General features: G+C 39.1%; 1 long non-coding RNA gene across 1 annotated transcript; it reads left to right on the top strand.

Moving 5' to 3' along the window:
• Nucleotides 1-3,526: 3,526 nt before the first annotated feature.
• Nucleotides 3,527-13,998, top strand: LOC134564625 (uncharacterized). Its single transcript, XR_010083586.1, has 3 exons — nucleotides 3,527-5,024; nucleotides 5,994-6,087; nucleotides 6,199-13,998. It is a non-coding gene; the product is annotated as an uncharacterized LOC134564625 (long non-coding RNA).
• The last annotated feature ends 876 nt before the right edge of the window (nucleotides 13,999-14,874 follow it).

Here is a 14,874-nt window from a genome sequence, read left to right as displayed (position 1 = left end):
CCTTCCCTTTGGTAGAAAGAATTCATAGTATGAAGGTGCAGCAACAAGATGCCAGCTAATCCTGCTTCCCTGGAGGCTCTGCTGGCTTGCTCAGCACTTAGAGTAAGTTAGATAAGTGCTTATAGATCACAGGGACAGGCATTATAAATATCCTGCTCAGCTGCATGCATATGGAGCTGCATTAAGTCCCGGACAATGTACACGTGAATCCGGAGGCAAAACATTCGGTGCAGTTTCACTTGTTAACCACACATGTAACGACCTTCCCAACCACCCAGCTAAAATGCCAAATGTCCAAAGACACTGAGCTGACTCCTCTCTGCCAGCAGATACCTGGGAAGCACCTATGTTGTCAGCAGATCCACACTGCAGAAGCGGCTGAATGCCTGCTCTCTGCACTCTCAAATGGCATCAACAAAGATCTCAAGTTGGTGGCCTTGGGGACAGCCAGGACTTCCTTGCTGCTTGTATTCCCAACAGCATCAATGGGAACTCAAAGCACTTTGAGTCTCCTGGTTCTGTGCCCAGCCCAGCTGTCAACAGAAGTCTCATACCACGCGACATTTTGGAACCAGCCTCTGACTTTTGCTTCTAATGTGACCTGAAGTTGAGCCATAGGTGAAAGAATTTTCGTCTCTGAGTAATCGCATTGTCTGCATCAACATGATTAAGCAAGCAATACATTCAGAGCTTTGCATATGAGATAAATTAAAGCTTTTTGTTCAATGGCACTGAATGCATTTGAGTTTAAAAGGGTGTATAGAGTGTCCCTTCAGTAACCCTGCCTTGTCATCATGATACACCACCCTGTACTTCTAGGGCTCAGAAAGATTAAGAGAAGCATTTACATTTTGCATTAATGAAGCAACAGATTATGGGGTTGTGCACTCTGTTTCTGTTTGCTTATTTTTATTTATTTATTTATTTCACAACCTAAGTGAATCAAAGTTACAGTGGGCTGAAGAGGATGATCTCAGCTGATGTCTGGAAGTAATTTTATAATTGCCTAATAAGTCAGAAATGACAAAACCTACTTTTTTGTTCCCCCATGGAACTGAGACCACCAGTTGCTGTGTTTGCTTCCATGCTCTATGCTGTTTGTACTCAAGGGGTTCCTTTTCAAGGGGAAAACTGTTTACATCCATGACTAAAACAGGCCATATTTTACAGTGGAGGATATTTGGTTACAGAAAAAAAAGACTGGAAGAAGGGGAGAGAAAATAAAAACAATAAGTAGTGACATAAGCCCTCAAACATTCTTCTCTTTTTTTTGCTTCGATGCTGCTTTGAGGTTTGTTTTGGAACAATTTCTCAACAGATGTCTTTTCAGACAGATGGGTTTTCTCACAGATGAGAGTTCTTATTTCCCAAAAATGTTTTTATTATCTGGTTGCAGAAAGGAACACAGTTACTTTGTCAAATAAAAGGCACCTGTAACCCTATTATCATTAGAGAGTTCATAGTGACTCTCAGCAATTTTTGTATGGGGAAACTTTGCTGAAATTGACATTTTAACAGCAAGGCCTGGTAGCAAGAGGAGGAAACCTAATTTGTCCTATTTAATCCCAAACCTTCTGTGAACCCAGCAGATAACACTGGATTTCAGGATTACCACCAGGTCTCTCTCCCAAGGCTGAACATGTAATTATGATAAATGACACTTCCTCATTGTACTGCTATAGCAAAGATAAACACAATGAGTCAGATCTCAAAATAAACCATTACTGAGCTCCTTTCAGAGCCATTAAAATATCTCTCTCCTTTGCTTAACACATGCTGCTGCTGTCTTCTGCTTGTGAGACAGATGATCTGCAGCCACCATTGGCATTTGCATGGTCACCCCCAAACTTTTACTTAGGAGTGCATACAGCACAAAGACAAGCTGCCATGCAGACAGAGAGGAGGGTGGATGCAATGGTTCAAGGAGCCAGCCCTGCGCTCGGTATAGTCCTTTACTCCCTGCCCTCTTCTACAGAAAGAGGTTACATATTACGTACCCAGGTCAGTCTTCTGTGGCTGCACACCACCAACCTCATTTCTGTGGATACTCTGCTTTTTGGATTGCAGAGGCTGTTTGTAAACCCTATAATAGAACAAAGGCCAGATCTCAGGTGGAATCTGTAGGTGATATTGCAACAAACTTAGCAGGGAAGTCAGATTATTTTGTTATCCTTTGTCTTTTTACAAGGACATTAGGCACTCTGAGGCTGGCCAGTTAGGATTATTACTTTTTGACTGGCAGGGTCCGAATTACGCCTCATATGATTAACTCCTTTTATAGTTTATTTGCAGGTATCAGTGAATGCAGTGGGGCTGCTTGTAAGCAGTTCTTCACTGTGACAAACTTAGAGAGATCAAGTGGCTTGCCAAACATTTTTTTTCCAGGATGCCTGCTGCATACAATCTGTCTTCTTGGCACCTACAAGCCTTATGATCTGCATGCCCTCCCGTCATCTGCTATTTGGCTATTGTCTTGTTTAAAAAAGGGGTTTTGGAACTTAAATGTCAACAGGTGTGACAGAGTGTATGAAGGCATGCTGTACAGAAACATGACTAATTATGATCTTCTTTTCACTTAAATTTTTATCCCTTTAACAATTGAAGTTAAAAATAATGTGCATACAGTGCACTGTGACTTTAGAAAAAGTTCTCTAATTAATAGAGCTTCTAATTAATGAAGTCTTACAATCTGTGTTGGTTATAAGTCATCCCAACTTGTACACATCTTGCTGTTTACTGCAAGTCTGGTATCAAGCTGATCTGTCAGGCATTTCGTACGCGGTGTTTCTGGAGTAGGGGCAAGGGTCTGACCAGCATCTAACCCACATAAGCAGCTTCTGAACAGATGGGACTGCAGGCCTGGCAGCTGAAACACCCAGTCTGTTCATCGACTGTGGGCACAGAGCATAGCCTGTCCAGACAGATTTTTGCACCTTGAGTTAGAATGCCTATGGCAAAGGTGTTGTACAAGGAGATCTGTGAGCATTTTAGAGCTCTGAATCCAAATATCATGGATGTCAAAATGCCAAACGGTAGAGAGTATTAGTGCCTCAATAAAGTGCTCCTCAGCACATACTTCTGCAGAACAGTGTTCCACAAAAGGAGAAACATTTTTTTGGCTCTTCTGTTGTTTTAGAGGTAAAGAGTGAGCAGAGGAGGTGGGAGCACATACCTCACTATGACATATGGCAACAAAGAATACACACTATCTTTCCCGCTTGTTTCTCCCTAGAGACACAAAGGGAAATAAAATTTATGAGTTGTTCTTCATCACATACAGTTGCTTAGATTGATGGAAAAGAAAACCACATGGACTCCCATCCATACATTTCAAAAAATTTACCAAAGGATGAAGAAATGGACTGCCCTTTATACAAAGGACATGATCCAGAACACCTACCTTGTATCTAAAGTGCTGATTTGTGTTTATCTTTAAGCATCTGTAACTCCTTGCCCTGTGCAGCTCTATTAGGATAAATAAGGGAAATATATCTGAGGCAGAAGAAGGGGAGAAGCAAGGCAAAGAAATACCTATATTTTTATGATTATTTGCAGGAGATGGATTCTTCTCAGTGCCCTATCATCAGTTTTATAGTCACTAGCTACTTTGCTACACCCAGGGTCAGAGCAATCGTATTTGTCTATATACTTGTTTGTGCAAGCATCAGTGAGGTAAAGCAAAGTATGAAATGTCAGTAACACCAGTGTTGTAATTCTACTCTCGTTGCCTCGCATTCAGATTTTCCTGAGTTCCAGATACTGACTATTTCTTTCTAACTGTGTCATTGCCTCCCATACTCAACTTATTCCAGGCAATGCCATTAGGTTAATGCAAAGGCTGAGCACAGCACTATGCCAAAAAAATCACCAAAATAGGTCTGCGTAAAAAAAACTGTGATGAATTTGCAAAGCCTCCTGTAAATGCCTAAGGACTTCACACTCTATAAATATTTAAAGCAAATATCTCCCAATACATAAACACACTCATTTCCTGCTGATAAACCCAGACACATCTGCAGGGGTGGAGGGAAGGCAGTTATCTGCATTCAGATGTTGTTTAGCATATCTCTAAATGCAATGAAACTTTTTTGTGCTAATTCTTCCTTCTCACTTATCCATTTAGTCATCATATAGCATTTCAAAAATCCAGGAGATGTAATCCAGCTCCTAATCTGAGCTAATGGGAACTCTGTCTAATTAAAAACTCATCAGTGCAAAAATGTTTTGTCACAGCAAAAAAAAAAAAAAAAACCCTACAATACGCAACCCTTAAAAAAATCCATCCCATAGTATAACTACTTTTATTTCTTGTGCATGATCTGTGCAATTAGACAGCAATTTACCTCCATTAAACATCACATACGTGCAAGAAAAGTCTTGTTTACACTAAACAGTTTGGGAAGATGAAAGGTGTTTTCTAACATGGGAGTCAGCTCATCCACTATGAAAAAGTAACAACTCAGGGGCAATTAAGTGTCTCCTGTCTACTACAGCTCAGTCTAGTATTACATAGCAGCAGAGAATGAATAATAATAATAATATTAAAATGTTATCAAGTACTATCTATCAAGGAAAAGCTACACAGGCAGAATGCCTCTGTGTAATAAACAGTGCATCTGGGTCATAAAGGCCTTCAAACAATTAGGCCTCATTTTTCTGTCTCAGATGTGCAGTGCCTGCTCTCATTCTGTTTGCCTGCTCCGATTCAGATGTAAGTTGGATTCAGGGAGCATTCAGCAACTGCTGCCATTGTGTCTGCGGCATGTGGGCTCCTCTCAATGCTCTGCTGAGCAACTGAACCCTGGCTCTGCTCTTCCGACCTAGTGCCATCTCTGAAAGGACACAAGGACAGCAGATATAGAGATCTACCTCCAGCATTCTGAAATCTGGCACTGTCCCAGAGCTCCAGGAGCTGCTTCACTGCTCTCTCCCCAGATTGCCAGATGGTGAGTGAAAGCCCAGCGAGCGTGCGGACTGTTGTCTTTGCAGTTTCATCGTTTAGATCCACTACAGAACTCAAGTAGGTATGTTGTTTGCTTACCAGTGCTTGTTTGCATTGCTGCATTTCTACCATTCCTGCCTGGAGAACAGCCTTCCCTTCCCCACTTCCAGAACAATGCTTTGCAGGGAAACACTTATCAATGCACTCGGGAGAGCTCCTGCTGCCTTTGTGTCGGAATGAGCACTGATTGCATGTGGAGATAGAGTCAGGTTAGATTTCCGATTTCTAAGTTCCAGTAAACTTCTCTAACTTATTTAGTTATGTGGAATAAACTTTACATTTAAAATAGGTCTTGTCCCCACAAACTCAGAATAGCAGGAGCCTTGAGTTTTAAAGGCTTTAACTGTTACAGATCTGGAGAAGCTGCTTCCTTTCCCCCCATAGCAGCCAAGAATGGCGCAGTTGGAGGTGGTTTAGGAAAAATGGATGCTTACAAAGATAGGTGACAGATCTATGACATTTGCTGTCTGCCCTTACCAGTGCAAGACGGTTTTGTTTTCTATTTCTGTCTTTTGCCTTGCTTCCTTTGCTCCAGAGCATGATCTTCCTGTTCAAACAGTGCTACAGATTACTTTATTTTGGTACCATATTGATCTCTACCTGCAGCTGACAGCATGCAAGAGTTGCCTGGATTTTTCTGATGAAAGTTAAAAGACTTTTAATGGTGTTTTTTTGCCATGATACACAGATGAAGCCTTTGCTCAAACCACTGAGCCTTATTTAAGCATAAAGTCAAAGGGTCATGCTATTTCTTTGACTCTTTAGGCCAATTTATTCCATTTAAATTAACACAACATCAACAAGTCCTTGGCTTCTCTGCGGTCACCACGGCTGCCAGTAGTGATGATGACATTTGCAAATGAAACCTTGCCTGCTGTGAGCTGCTGGGTTGGAAGGCAACTGCTAGACATTTGAATCCAATGTTAAGTAGTACTGTGGTGATGTTTTGGGAGTGAATTTGTAACAAGTTTCCTATTTGTCTTCATTTCAGTGGTACTGCATTACTTCAACAGCCTGAATCACACCATGAAGCTTGTCTTGTTACAAGAATCTATACATCTCCTTGCATGCCTATAGGGTCTTAGGTATCTTAATCTATTTATTTTAATCTATTCCCACTTCTAGATTTTTAGTCGTTCTTCATTCTTTACCCTTTATCTGCATTTGATTCTCACTTCTCTTTTCTGCTCCCACAGATGTAGAAATGAAGAGAATTTATTTTGTTTCTCTTCGCCCAGGATGAACCTGAGGAACACATCTTCCCACCTCTTTCAGTCACCAAACTGAGATAAATGGCTCTTTCATAAGCAGGTGATGCACTGTGATGACATATGCTCAACTACAAGAAACTGTGAAGTATGCATGGTAAAATAATTTATTCAATGTTTTATATGAAGCAGATTCTATTCAAACACAGCAATATCCTGCCAATTGTATGGAGAAGCAGGCAGAGGTAAGCCTAGAAAGGCATCTTTTTTTTCAGATCTTTTCATAAGCTTTCTACATTTTTGATTCAAAAGTAACAATAGGAGTTAGCAATTACATACACAGGGCCCACCTCTACTCTGAGCTCAGTGTGGCCATTCATACCTATCCTAAGCAACTGCAGAAGAGCACCTGAAAGAGGCAGAATGCTGCTCCTGCTTCCTGGAAGTGTACTGGAAAGACACTGCAAAGGAGATGGAGCCTCACCACGCTCTGCTGTGTTCACCAAGGTGTTTGACCCATCTGGAGGAGCACTGCCAGTGCAAGGGACTGAGAGAAAGAAAAAAAGATTGAAGCATTCTGTTGTTATAAAGAAACACTTCCGTGTAATTTTGCTTTAATGGTAGAGGAAAGCTTGATGAGAGGAAAAAGGATTGCAATATGCAGACACTGGTGATAGCAGCAGAGGGAAAAAATGGAAATTTTGCTGTGGGTAGACACAAACCAGCAAATTGGAATAGATTTTTTTCTACTCTAAAAGGAGGAGAGCTTCCACACATACCTGCTAATTAATAGGACACCTTTCGCTGACAATATCAACAGGAAGTGCAAATCCTAACCTAGTTTGGTTTCCTTTGTACAAGGTTTTAGTCACTGAGCAAGCAGTAGGTAAGTGTACTGTAGAAAAAGCTATGATAAATTCTAAATTTTCATGCCAACACAGCTTCTACCTCCACTTCTTTGCTGACAAATTCTTGTAGGATAATTAAGTAGGATAATTAATGGAAGAGATTCAGAGTAGAACACACCACATGAAGGCAGAGATTCTGCTGCTGCTGTTCCTGAACTTCTCACAGGAATGCTCCTGCTCTTTTCTGAACATCTAGGCAATTAATATTAATTTTCAATTGTTTGTGTGTGTTTCCCCAGGGTAGGTGGCAGAAGTCATGATCATTTTAACAGCCTATATAAAGGGAAGTTCATGTGCTCCAGTGAGGTGATGGTTACCTGCCACTATGCAAACCAAGAAATTTAGGCTTTATCAAAGACTGTGGGAATTCTAGACTTGGCAGCAGTGGGACTGAGCTCTAGTCAATCTAAAAAATTTCTTGATCCTACAAAACATGCCTGGAAACATTACTTGAAGGTCACTTGGTGGAAAGGCTGGCTATAATCCTCTGGATATCAGAAGCAAACCAGCATGAAGAGGTGAAAATTCATTCCTCTGTGTGGCCACCTAGACCATCTCTTGAACTGCAAAAGTTGATAACAATATTTAAGAAATGGTAGGTAAGAAACATAAGAGGGAAATATCCATATTTCAAATAGTTGGGTTTTTTCCTTTCTGATTACTTACAAAGTTGTTCGGAAAAGTCTGATGTTTCTATTTTAAAATAAGCTAGGAGAAAAGGGAAACACATTTCCTGTGCATCTTCCTTTGTCTCTGTGTGACTTCATAACAGAATTAATTGTCACTCTGTGCTTTATCTGGGAAGAGGGAAGGTTTTGATTTGGAACAACATTGCAAGGAGCACACAGAAGCAGAAGCAGGCATGGATCTTTGGTACTTGGACAGAAAGATCAGTCACTTTTGGATCAGAGGTGCTGGCAAACCATTGAAACAATCTGTTGAGGCAAATAATAAAAGGACTGCACAGTGGATATCAGGACTACGTACTGCCTGTAACATGTTGCCTACTGTTCAAGGTTACAAGCCTAATGTACACAAAATAAGGTCAATCACAGCAGCATCTGATGCATTCAATGTATTTTTGGATGTGTGTGACTTCTCAATTTCACACCTGCGCAGCAGGGCTTGATTCCTATGTTGCAATTGCTTCTGACTCAGTAGGCATTACAAATAATCAGTGCTCCTTGATTTCTCCACCTCTCTTCTTGAGGAATCTGTTACCTACCTTTGGTTTCATGCCAGATCAAAAGTAACTAATTCCATTTTTAACCCTGAAGCTGTTTAATAATTTCTCTCCTCTTCTACCCTTTTCCCTCACTATGAGAGGGTAATGACCCATTTTGAAAGGGTCTGTAACAAAGCCTCTTCACCACACAATTTACTAGTTTACAGCTATTCCAAAAGCTCTACTAGATTCACAGAGAGAAAATAACCTTTAAAACAGGTCTCAGAATAGCAAGAGCAGTCAGTCAACTTTGCAGCCATGCTAATCACTTTTCCTAAATTCCGTGCGTTTGGGGTCTGAAAAAGTGTGTCCCTGCTCTGTTTCTTCAGGCAACACAAAATACACTGAAGGTATTTCAGTTCTGCCCACACCATGCTCACATGCAGACTGCCCAGTACACTGGCACAGCTGAGTGAAATGCCTCCCTGCAGAACTATCCCCTCTTCCCCATGAACAAGTGGGGTGTACTTAATTATCCACCTTCACAATAAATTCACCACAGGTACCAAAACACACACAGGATACGATTACTGTGGCTTACTCTACTCACCTAACTTACAGCTCTGTTGGTTACTAAAGATGTTAGTTAGTTAGTTGGGCCCATAATTGCCAGCCTGCGTGTTGTACAAGAGCTCTGGAAATGAAGCTCTATGAGAAGTAACATACTCCAGGGAAGATAAAGTTTTGAATAAAAATGTTCTCATAGTCAGAGAAAGAATAGGTAGAGTAAGCAGAGGTGAGATCTGGGATCAAAAAATCTGATGATCCCTCTTGGCTTGCATTTCTTGGTGCAGACAAGGGTGGAAACACAGCACAGCTTCTCACAGCCTTGTGGGCTACACCTGCTTTGGTTCTCCCTCCAACAGTACAGGGAGCTAAAGCTGAAGGGTAGAAGTCCCTTACAAATAAGCAGCAGCCACAGTCCCATGATACTACCAGGGTAAGCAGGGCCATACCTCTAACTGGAATGTGCCTGGCTGCTTCTTAAAACACTGTTCAGGAATGTTTACCTTGGAAACTGCAATGCTTCAGCCTGTGCTCTTCAGCAAAGTCCTGGAAGAGTGGTCACTGGGGAAACTGCCAGCTAGCAGGAGCCCTGCCTTGTAGAAGAGGGAGACCATTAGCACACTGCTAGAGTGGGCATAATGGGGTGGGGCTGATGTGGGGTTAGACAGTGCACTCATGTATAACATACGTAGTCAAAAAATCCTCTTGTTCTTCACTGATCCAAACTGCTTGCTCCTAGTGTTCCCAAAGCCAGAGGCACAGATTGAACAGATCACTGAGTTTGTGTGAAACCATTTATACAAACAGGGTCAATGGAGTTATGCACTGTTATCTTGTGGCTTTCAGAATGGGGACATTTATAGAGATGCTGCAAACATTTGTGACTGCTGTACAGAGAACAAAGTGAACGTTGCTGGGGTTAAGTCACAAAATTCACTTTATGAGTGACAAAGAGGTGTTTAGCAAGGATTGTACCTGCCAAAATTAGTCACATTTTCCTATTTCATCTGATTTCTGCATTTCCCTTGCTAAGAAAGATCATAGGTATTTCAAGAATAGAGGACTAGATACCTGGGCAAATACCATAGCCCTATTTCCACTCTGACTGTCATTCACAATGGATTTTTTCCATCACGGCTGTGCTTCAGGTGCTAGCTCGGCTTACAAAGCTTCAGTTCTTTTCAGGTTATCAGTAAAAGGAGCTCAGTGAATTGAAGAATGGCACTAATAGCAGGAGCCTTGACCGTGTTTGTAGCAGATGCTAGTTTATACATATCACACCCTCTTTCAAGGTATTTCATAAATTAATAAAATGAAAACACTTGAACTATTGTGATATATAATATAATGGAGACAAAACATACAAATATTTCTCATAAAACTCCTTAGAATGGATTCTAAGTGTCTCATTTTATTAACAAGGATTCCAATCTACAGCTGACAAACATTCCAGAGAAAGAGGAATAAATTAATCAATCCTTCCCTTTTATAAAGATCAAAACAAACCACATTCCTTCATCTCGTGTTTAGGCAGAAACAAGGGATAATTTTTTTGAAGTGGTTACTAAAGGATATCCACCTACCCCTGCCATACGTTTTGCAACTGGAAAGAGCCCAGGTGGCTCAAACAATGTTTATCAATCCTTTTCCTAAGCTGCTATTGGTGCATTCGAGCAGATCAATTGTATTCAGTCAAGGTGGTGGTGTTCATTCTGCAGTACCTCTTTGACCTGCAGGATATTTCATTTTTCTGCAATGCACCGCAGCTGCTGCATGGATAAGACATGTCCCTTTGGCTTGCCGTTTGTCTGGCAAGCTTATGTTTCCACAGGCATGTCAACACCTCCTTGGATATTAGCACAACTATAAATGTTAGTTTATGCTAATAAGTAAGACGTTGAAAAACAAAGGAAAGGTCAGAAACTTGTTTTATATTAAGTGTGATTTCCCAAGACAAAATAAACCTGATTCACAGCACATGCTTACACTTTTCCAAGAGATATATTTATAGCTGGGAATATGTACTTTGGCTAACCCTATTGTAAGCACCGAGAAGGGAGGGGAGGAGGGTTTTTTTTTTTAACTTTTAAAGTAAAAGGGAGGTTAATTGGTTCTGCTAGCTGAAGGGCTATGTGCCAGGCAGCGGGAGCATGCATTGCAATAGAAGAGCTACAGAGACAAATGAGCTGGTCCACAAGATGAAAAAAATCCACCTAATGCCTTGGGAAAAGGAGGGGAAAAAACCACCAAGGCACAAATAAAATAAAATAAAGTAAAATGAAATAAAATACAAGCAAGAAATCTCTGTCTGCTTCAGATACAGTGATTTTAAACAGAATCTCATGCAAATAATAAATAACTCTTTGTTTAGAAGGGTAAAGAACATATTTTTTCTGTGCTGTATTTGCTAGAAGAGGTGGTCAAGTCAAGACTGAAGTACTGCTTGCTCATTGCCATCATATTTACCCTTTCTGGCCCAGAAACTCTAGAGCCCAAAGTAGCTAAAGGCATCCCATCATTAAAGGTTCTTGTCATCATCACAAAGAACAAATCTCACTTATTTTGTCCCCTTAAATCAGGGATGAATGATTTCTGTGAGCCAAGCAGCAGTGTGAGCCAAAAGCAAGCAGGAACAGATCTCATAGACCTTGAAGGAAAATCACTGAAGAAAGGGACAGCTACTCCATGGCAATGTTTCACTGACATTGGCCATGACAAGCATGTACATAAACTTATCACAATATATTTACAGAAGGAAGGGCAGATCTTGATAGAGAAAAGAAGCCCTATTTAATTTTCTTGTTTATCCAACTTTTTTTTTTTTTGCTTAATTGCAAGGAGCATAATTATCTTTAATTTTCTTATTTTTTCATATTTTGTGTAGTTCCCTGTCCCTTTGTTCTTTCTTTCTTTTCTCCTTTGGCAGAAACTACAATTGTCCTTCAACAGAGACCTGCTTTGGAGAATCTCTTGTACTTACCCATTACTCTTCACTTAAGGTCGCACATCCATTTCCAACACTGATTGATGATAGTACCTGGTATCATCCTAAGCTGCACAAAAGCCAAAGAGAGCACCTGCAGTAGCCCATCCTCAGTAAAAGTGTCAGCTACCACTTACTGCAGTGACAAAACTGCTGTTAAAATACTAATAGTTTCTCTCAGGTTTTCATTTCTATTCACAGCATTATAAAAGCTCAGGAAGTGGTACTATCTCTGTGGTACAGATGGAGTTTCATGAAAACTTGCAGAAGGAAGAGTATGAGGCAGCACTGGTGTGTGACAGCAATTTCTTCCAGACCTGGCTGGAGTCAGAATGCACAGAGATTCAAAGGTGTTTCGTTCAATAGGAATTAAGACCCTGAATAGCTTTCAGGATCTGGAAGAAACAAGATTAAGATACGGATGTCTGGAAGATATTTTGGTCTGACTCTACACAGACTTAAGTTACTTGGGGTTTTAAGTCCCACTTTCAAACATGACCTTAATGTAACTGCTTAGGATCACACCTTCTTCATGATTTTTACAGGAATGTCCAGTTGGAGGGACAAGAGTTTGCAATTTGGACCAGACATAGTCCTTTCCTACTAATAGATCCTTTACTTTATTGGATGGCACAGTGCATGAGCTTAATATTCTTCCCTGTAATTGCTAAAATTGTTAAAATTTTGCTTTCTGCCCTACAAAGTGTGAAACAGCACATTTAAAAATGTTTATCATGAATGCTAATGGAAGATTTGGAAATTCTGCTGTGCAAATTCCACAGTGAACTGCCGAGGTCAGAGTCTTCTTTTCTTGTGTCTCTTTTCAAATGTACTATATTTCCTTTGGTAAGTCAGCTGTAAAATTTTACTTAATAACTAAAATAAAGTTATGACATTGTTTCCACTGGGATTGAACAGACCTGTAACTAAGAGAAACTCAGAGAAGGAGATTAGCAAGGAGTTATTTTTTTTCATTTCTTATTAATAGAACACCAAACCATGAAGCACTGAAATTTCCAAAGTGAAATTACTGTTATATTTCACAGGCTGTGAATGCATAAGTTTTTCATGTGTTTGGCACACATTAAAATACATTTTTATTTTTTTGCATGTTCATCTATTAAAAGGCAAATTTTAGAAATTGTCCATCCGGTCAAGCTCAGTGCATTGCTATGTGAGTTTCTAGTTTTTGTAAAAAAGATGGACACTGTGTAGATTAGACGCTATTTTTCTTCATAGAACATATTGGTCATTAATATACATGGTACTCACACACACATAATATTAATAAAAATCATGACTTAATAGCCATGTGCAAAAAATATCTTCTGTGGAATTAAACAGTAACATTGGAAATATTTTGCTTCCAACATGTCATTTTTATTCTTCTGTAAGGGGTAACTGTTGTGAAAAATTTAATGTTACTCTCTCCAGTAAAAGGCCATGCTAACATTTACTGAATGACCTAGTTTCCAAATTTTCTTCTTTCCCCCTCACCTCAATAAAGACCATGTGTGGTTGTGTTTATGTTAACATAATCATTTCTGTTTCTCACTCTTGTTACAAAGCACTGCCAGGATATTTATGGAAAAGCATGCAAGGTGCACAGTTCTGGTTAGTTTCTTTTAAATTTTCAAATTGAAACTGAAGTAGTCTTGTTTCTTTATGTATTGCTGGTGATTTGAGGTCTTTTACAGAGTGACATGTAGAATGGAATATCAAACAAAATAGTTCAATAAGAACTAGACAGGACAGTGGAAAAACACCATTTTGATTCTGCCACTTTAAAAAATGTATGTGGAGAAATTAAAAACATAGATATTTTTGAATGAAGACTTAAAGCATTTTCCTTTAAAAAAAATTTCTAAAAGTTCCAAGTAAGAGATTCACACTTTTTCTTTTGTCTTAGTTCTTTTTATGGAACAATTCAGTAAAGCTTAATGGAATACACATCCCTGCAATTTACATTTTTCACCAAAAGAATTGCTTCAGCTAAAAACTGACATGGCTCTGAACAAAAGAAATTGAATACATTCTACTTTGCCCTTACTATGATTTATTTGCTTCCCTGAAAAGAGAAGCCTTTCTGAGTCTTATCATTTGCCCAGGTGAATTTGGGATAGTTAAAATGGAAATATTTTGATAATAAATAACAACAACAACAAAAAAGCCCGGGGAAAAAAATCAAGAATTGTTGTAGTCATCTGAGAATACTATTGTATGCATGGTTGAAAAAGTGTGAATTTTTATTAGTTTAACTACTGGGATGACCAAAAAACTGTAACTTCTCATTCACTTTTATGGGAACATAAAAGTTAATGATAAAACTTCATAGAAACCTAGCTTCATTGATGTGTCTGTTTTCAAAGCAAGTGAAATATAAGCCATAAAATGTGATTCCATAACCACTTTTCAAAAATTTTTAAAATTGTATTTTTATTTATACGACATAGATAAAAAAAAAGGAAAAGGAAAAAAGAAAAGAAAGGTTATTATATTTAGGGTTTTTTTATTAGAGAGATACTTGAAATCTCCACTGAGACTTTCTGTTACTATAGATAATTAAATTATCTGAGCAGATAATTTTTTAAGAATTTTTACTGTTTTGTCTCATAAGAAGAAATTTTTGAGCCTTTATTTTCAGTGTAAAATTGCTCATTGCTATTTTTACTTCAACAATATGAATTTTGAACCTTTAAAAGGTCCATTTAGGAAAAATATTTAACTAAAGCCTCTTTAATACATATATAGAGTAAAAATTTACCAAAATGTCATTAGAGTGTTATAACCTGCTGCTAGATTTATACATTTCTTAGAATGGAAATGGGAATATTTGCTTATCTACATATATGCTCGTGCATATTCATTAGAAGAGAAAATGGATTTTACTCACATTATGGAATACATTCACCTTGCACTACAGAAATCCTTAAGTGCACAGTGGTGCTGAGGAAATGAGCAGTGCCCACAGACAACAAATGTCAACTAGAAATATCAGACTTTGCATTTTTTTATTATTTCCAGGCAAGATGGAGAGGAAA

The sequence above is a fragment of the Prinia subflava genome, chromosome Z (genome assembly GCF_021018805.1).
Source record: "Prinia subflava isolate CZ2003 ecotype Zambia chromosome Z, Cam_Psub_1.2, whole genome shotgun sequence".
In the NCBI taxonomy this organism is placed as follows: Eukaryota; Metazoa; Chordata; class Aves; order Passeriformes; family Cisticolidae; genus Prinia; species Prinia subflava.
The sequence above is the reverse complement of the archived record's forward strand: the minus strand, read 5'-3'. Positions and strand labels throughout refer to the sequence as shown.